Source organism: Micromesistius poutassou (genome assembly GCF_964030765.1).
Source record: "Micromesistius poutassou genome assembly, chromosome: 2".
Taxonomy (NCBI): domain Eukaryota; kingdom Metazoa; phylum Chordata; class Actinopteri; order Gadiformes; family Gadidae; genus Micromesistius; species Micromesistius poutassou.
Genome location: NC_140272.1, coordinates 24,038,022 through 24,045,521, shown reverse-complemented (window position 1 = coordinate 24,045,521; position 7,500 = coordinate 24,038,022). Strand labels below are relative to the sequence as shown.

Below are 7,500 nucleotides of genomic sequence, written 5' to 3'. Positions count from 1 at the left end.
TTTTTGCCAAGCAGAACCCTAAGGAGGTAAGTTGGAGTACATACAGAAAGGGTTGTACAGTAAAAGGAATGAATGCAGATTAAGCCTTGTCTAGCTTTAGTGCATCACTAATAACACACAGTGCACTGAAGTGTGTGCCTGTGTGTGTGTGTGTGTGTGTGTGTGTGTGTGTGCTGATAGCTATCACACAGAGGATAGCAGCTGGATTTGTGCTTCCACAATCCCTAGTGTCGTTGTGTGTGCCTCTCTGTCTGATTCTTGAAGGTCAGCCACGAGGGAGAAGGAAAGAGAGAGAGAGAGAGAGAGAGAGAGAGAGACATATATATATATATATATATAGACCTTTTCCCCTCTAAATAAATGCACTTATTTTTGTTCACTATCCAGTGCTTTGAACTAACCCTAACCCTAGCTGAAAAAAATTAATTAGAAAGACAAAATAATGAGTATTTTCAGAAAATAGAAGCTGGATCCTGGTTAACACAATAGCAACTCAAACTGAAAAAAATGACCCTTAATGGGTATAAATAATTCTTAATAACTATTTCATAACTGAAAGGATTTTGAGTGGATAACATATTGCAGAATTGTTAAGTACTATTTCAATTTCTATTTCAAATGAATTGGAAAGGTTGAACTAGGGCAACATAATGTGTACTTTCAGAAAATGGAAGCTGGCTTCTGGCAGATGAATTTGTAGCAGCAGGGAGGTTGTGATTGGCCAACATGGAGAGCACAGAAACACAAACAATACAAACAACACTGCATCTGGACGTTAATGGAAGAAAACACACAAAGGAAAGCAGGGGCAGCATGATGTGAGAACAAGAAACACAAAGAAGGAAGAATCTATATTTGAAAGTAGGGTAGAACATAGAGACGCAGGACACAACGGGGGAATGACACACATGTCACACTGCATCTGGACCAACAGCAACACAGTGCTGGTACTAACCAACACAAACCACTGTCCACCCTACAACACAAACCAACAGCACCACAGTGCTGGTACTAACCAACACAAACCACTGTCCACCCTACAACACAAACCACTGTCCATCCTACAACACAAACCACTGTCCACCCTACAACACAAACCACTGTCCACCCTACAACACAAACCACTGTCCACCCTACAACACAAACCACTGTCCACCCTACAACACAAACCACTGTCCACCCTACAACACAAACCACTGTCCACCCTACAACACAAACCACTGTCCACCCTACAACACAAACCACTGTCCACCCTACAACACAAACCACTGTCCACCCTACAACACAAACCACTGTCCACCCTACAACACAAACCACTGTCCACCCTACAACACAAACCACTGTCCACCCTACAACACAAACCACTGTCCATCCTACAACACAAACCACTGTCCACCCTACAACACAAACCACTGTCCACCCTACAACACAAACCACTGTCCACCCTACAACACAAACCACTGTCCACCCTACAACACAAACCACTGTCCACCCTACAACACAAACCACTGTCCACCCTACAACACAAACCAACAGCACCACAGTGCTGGTACTAACCAACACAAACCACTGTCCACCCTACAACACAAACCACTGTCCACCCTACAACACAAACCACCAGCAACACAAACCACTGTCCACCCTACAACACAAACCACTGTCCATCCTACAACACAAACCACTGTCCACCCTACAACACAAACCACTGTCCACCCTACAACAAAAACCACTGTCCATCCTACAACACAAACCACTGTCCATCCTACAACACAAACCACTGTCCACCCTACAACACAAACCACTGTCCACCCTACAACACAAACCACTGTCCACCCTACAACACAAACCACTGTCCACCCTACAACACAAACCACTGTCCACCCTACAACACAAACCACTGTCCACCCTACAACACAAACCACTGTCCACCCTACAACACAAACCAACAGCAACACAAACCACTGTCCATCCTACAACACAAACCACTGTCCACCCTACAACACAAACCACTGTCCACCCTACAACACAAACCACTGTCCATCCTACAACACAAACCACTGTCCATCCTACAACACAAACCACTGTCCATCCTACAACACAAACCACCAGCAACACAAACCACTGTCCACCCTACAACACAAACCACTGTCCACCCTACAACACAAACCACCAGCAACACAAACCACTGTCCATCCTACAACACAAACCAACAGCAACACAAACCACTGTCCATCCTACAACACAAACCACCAGCAACACAAACCACTGTCCACCCTACAACACAAACCACTGTCCACCCTACAACACAAACCACTGTCCATCCTACAACACAAACCACTGTCCACCCTACAACACAAACCAACAGCAACACAGTGCTGGTACTAACCAACACAAACCACTGTCCACCCTACAACACAAACCACTGTCCATCCTACAACACAAACCACTGTCCACCCTACAACACAAACCACTGTCCACCCTACAACACAAACCACCAGCAACACAAACCACTGTCCACCCTACAACACAAACCACTGTCCACCCTACAACACAAACCACTGTCCACCCTACAACACAAACCACTGTCCACCCTACAACACAAACCACTGTCCATCCTACAACACAAACCACTGTCCACCCTACAACACAAACCACTGTCCACCCTACAACACAAACCACTGTCCACCCTACAACACAAACCACTGTCCACCCTACAACACAAACCACTGTCCACCCTACAACACAAACCACTGTCCACCCTACAACACAAACCACTGTCCACCCTACAACACAAACCACTGTCCACCCTACAACACAAACCACTGTCCACCCTACAACACAAACCACTGTCCACCCTACAACACAAACCACTGTCCACCCTACAACACAAACCACTGTCCACCCTACAACACAAACCACTGTCCACCCTACAACACAAACCACTGTCCACCCTACAACACAAACCACTGTCCACCCTACAACACAAACCACTGTCCACCCTACAACACAAACCACTGTCCACCCTACAACACAAACCACTGTCCACCCTACAACACAAACCACTGTCCACCCTACAACACAAACCACTGTCCACCCTACAACACAAACCACTGTCCACCCTACAACACAAACCACTGTCCACCCTACAACACAAACCACTGTCCATCCTACAACACAAACCACTGTCCACCCTACAACACAAACCACTGTCCACCCTACAACACAAACCACCAGCAACACAAACCACTGTCCACCCTACAACACAAACCACTGTCCACCCTACAACACAAACCACTGTCCACCCTACAACACAAACCACCAGCAACACAAACCACTGTCCACCCTACAACACAAACCACTGTCCACCCTACAACACAAACCACTGTCCACCCTACAACACAAACCACCAGCAACACAAACCACTGTCCACCCTACAACACAAACCACTGTCCACCCTACAACACAAACCACTGTCCACCCTACAACACAAACCACCAGCAACACAAACCACTGTCCACCCTACAACACAAACCACTGTCCACCCTACAACACAAACCACTGTCCACCCTACAACACAAACCACCAGCAACACAAACCACTGTCCATCCTACAACACAAACCACTGTCCATCCTACAACACAAACCACTGTCCACCCTACAACACAAACCAACAGCAACACAGTGCTGGTACTAACCAACACAAACCACTGTCCACCCTACAACACAAACCGCTGTCCACCCTACAACACAAACCACTGTCCACCCTACAACACAAACCACTGTCCACCCTACAACACAAACCACTGTCCACCCTACAACACAAACCACTGTCCACCCTACAACACAAACCACCAGCAACACAAACCACTGTCCACCCTACAACACAAACCACTGTCCACCCTACAACACAAACCACTGTCCACCCTACAACACAAACCACTGTCCACCCTACAACACAAACCACTGTCCATCCTACAACACAAACCACCAGCAACACAAACCACTGTCCACCCTACAACACAAACCACTGTCCACCCTACAACACAAACCAACAGCAACACAAACCACTGTCCATCCTACAACACAAACCAACAGCAACACAAACCACTGTCCATCCTACAACACAAACCACCAGCAACACAAACCACTGTCCACCCTACAACACAAACCACTGTCCACCCTACAACACAAACCACTGTCCATCCTACAACACAAACCACTGTCCACCCTACAACACAAACCACTGTCCACCCTACAACACAAACCACTGTCCATCCTACAACACAAACCACTGTCCACCCTACAACACAAACCACTGTCCACCCTACAACACAAACCACTGTCCACCCTACAACACAAACCACTGTCCACCCTACAACACAAACCACTGTCCACCCTACAACACAAACCACTGTCCACCCTACAACACAAACCACTGTCCACCCTACAACACAAACCACTGTTCATCCTACAACACAAACCACTGTCCACCCTACAACACAAACCACTGTCCATCCTACAACACAAACCACTGTCCACCCTACAACACAAACCACCAGCAACACAAACCACTGTCCATCCTACAACACAAACCACTGTCCATCCTACAACACAAACCACTGTCCACCCTACAACACAAACCACCAGCAACACAAACCACTGTCCACCCTACAACACAAACCACTGTCCACCCTACAACACAAACCACTGTCCACCCTACAACACAAACCACTGTCCACCCTACAACACAAACCACTGTCCACCCTACAACACAAACCACTGTCCACCCTACAACACAAACCACTGTCCATCCTACAACACAAACCACTGTCCACCCTACAACACAAACCACTGTCCATCCTACAACACAAACCACTGTCCACCCTACAACACAAACCACCAGCAACACAAACCACTGTCCATCCTACAACACAAACCACTGTCCATCCTACAACACAAACCACTGTCCACCCTACAACACAAACCACCAGCAACACAAACCACTGTCCATCCTACAACACAAACCACTGTCCATCCTACAACACAAACCACTGTCCACCCTACAACACAAACCACCAGCAACACAAACCGCTGTCCACCCTACAACACAAACCACCAGCAACACAAACCACTGTCCACCCTACAACACAAACCACTGTCCACCCTACAACACAAACCACTGTCCACCCTACAACACAAACCACTGTCCACCCTACAACACAAACCACCAGCAACACAAACCACTGTCCACCCTACAACACAAACCACTGTCCACCCTACAACACAAACCACTGTCCATCCTACAACACAAACCACTGTCCACCCTACAACACAAACCACTGTCCACCCTACAACACAAACCACCAGCAACACAAACCACTGTCCACCCTACAACACAAACCAACAGCAACACAGTGCTGGTACTAACCAACACAAACCACTGTCCACCCTACAACACAAACCGCTGTCCATCCTACAACACAAACCACCAGCAACACAAACCACTGTCCACCCTACAACACAAACCACTGTCCACCCTACAACACAAACCACTGTCCACCCTACAACACAAACCACTGTCCACCCTACAACACAAACCACTGTCCACCCTACAACACAAACCACTGTCCATCCTACAACACAAACCACTGTCCACCCTACAACACAAACCACTGTCCACCCTACAACACAAACCACTGTCCACCCTACAACACAAACCACTGTCCACCCTACAACACAAACCACTGTCCACCCTACAACACAAACCACTGTCCACCCTACAACACAAACCACTGTCCACCCTACAACACAAACCACTGTCCATCCTACAACACAAACCACTGTCCACCCTACAACACAAACCACTGTCCATCCTACAACACAAACCACTGTCCATCCTACAACACAAACCACCAGCAACACAAACCACTGTCCACCCTACAACACAAACCACTGTCCATCCTACAACACAAACCACTGTCCACCCTACAACACAAACCACCAGCAACACAAACCACTGTCCATCCTACAACACAAACCACTGTCCATCCTACAACACAAACCACTGTCCATCCTACAACACAAACCACTGTCCATCCTACAACACAAACCACTGTCCACCCTACAACACAAACCACTGTCCATCCTACAACACAAACCACTGTCCATCCTACAACACAAACCACCAGCAACACAAACCACTGTCCACCCTACAACACAAACCACTGTCCATCCTACAACACAAACCACTGTCCACCCTACAACACAAACCACCAGCAACACAAACCACTGTCCATCCTACAACACAAACCACTGTCCATCCTACAACACAAACCACTGTCCATCCTACAACACAAACCACTGTCCACCCTACAACACAAACCACTGTCCACCCTACAACACAAACCACTGTCCATCCTACAACACAAACCACCAGCAACATGCACAGACAACAGTTTCCTATCTCCTGTCCACCGTCAACCGTGCATCCATTCATTGAGAAAGATGTTTTAAATGTAGAGAATGTTCCAGGCTCACTCGTCGGTGATCTAACGGTCAGAAGAGCCAGAGAGTCACTGAGTGCCCCGCCCGCCACAGGCACGGCGTCGTGCAGCAAGTGGAATATGTCTAATGAGTGTTCTCCTACACACACACACACACACACACACACACACACACACACATATATATAAATATATACACACACACATACACAAACACACACGTCTACACGCATATACACACACACACACACACATACATATATATATATATAAATATATACACACACACATACACAAACACACACGTCTACACGCATATACACACACACACACACACATACACACACACACACACACATATATATATATATAAATATATACACACACACATACACAAACACGCACGTCTACACGCATATACACACACACACACACGCACACAGACACACACACACACACACATATATATATATAAATATACACACACACATTCACAAACACACACATATATACGCATATACATACACACACACATATATATACGCACACACACACACGCGATTCACAATAGCTGAGGCTTATAGATGCACTCTATACTGGTTCATACAGTGAGCCAACCACGAATGAATTGGTTTTGCTTGAAACAAGCGAGACGGGCATTTAATAAACAAATACTGAATAGATTAATGATAAGTGTTAATCGTTAATCGTTGAGCATGGCTGCATAAGAGCTCTCTACAATCAGGTGTAATTGCGTTTCTCCTCAGACACTTGATTCAGTGGGGACTCGTTTGTTTGACCTTCATGTTACAGATGGTCAGACCAGGGCTGCAGTCAGACCAGGGTGCACAATACGGGAGGTCTGGGATTAGAGACTCCTGATTGACACTTAAAACACCCTGAAGGCCTAAAAATAAAGTTAAAATGATGTATTTTTATTTTTCATTTTACTTTAAAACGTAACCATCTTAACCAGTGCTGCCTGTCCAGCTGCTGC

General features: G+C 46.6%; 1 protein-coding gene across 1 annotated transcript in view; it reads left to right on the top strand.

Annotated features, from left to right (window-relative positions):
- cdk18 (cyclin dependent kinase 18) overlaps positions 1-7,500 on the top strand; it is a gene marked incomplete at its 3' end in the record, with an annotated part of 38,593 nt that overhangs the window by 758 nt on the left and 30,335 nt on the right. The gene's annotated exons all lie outside the window — the stretch shown is intronic.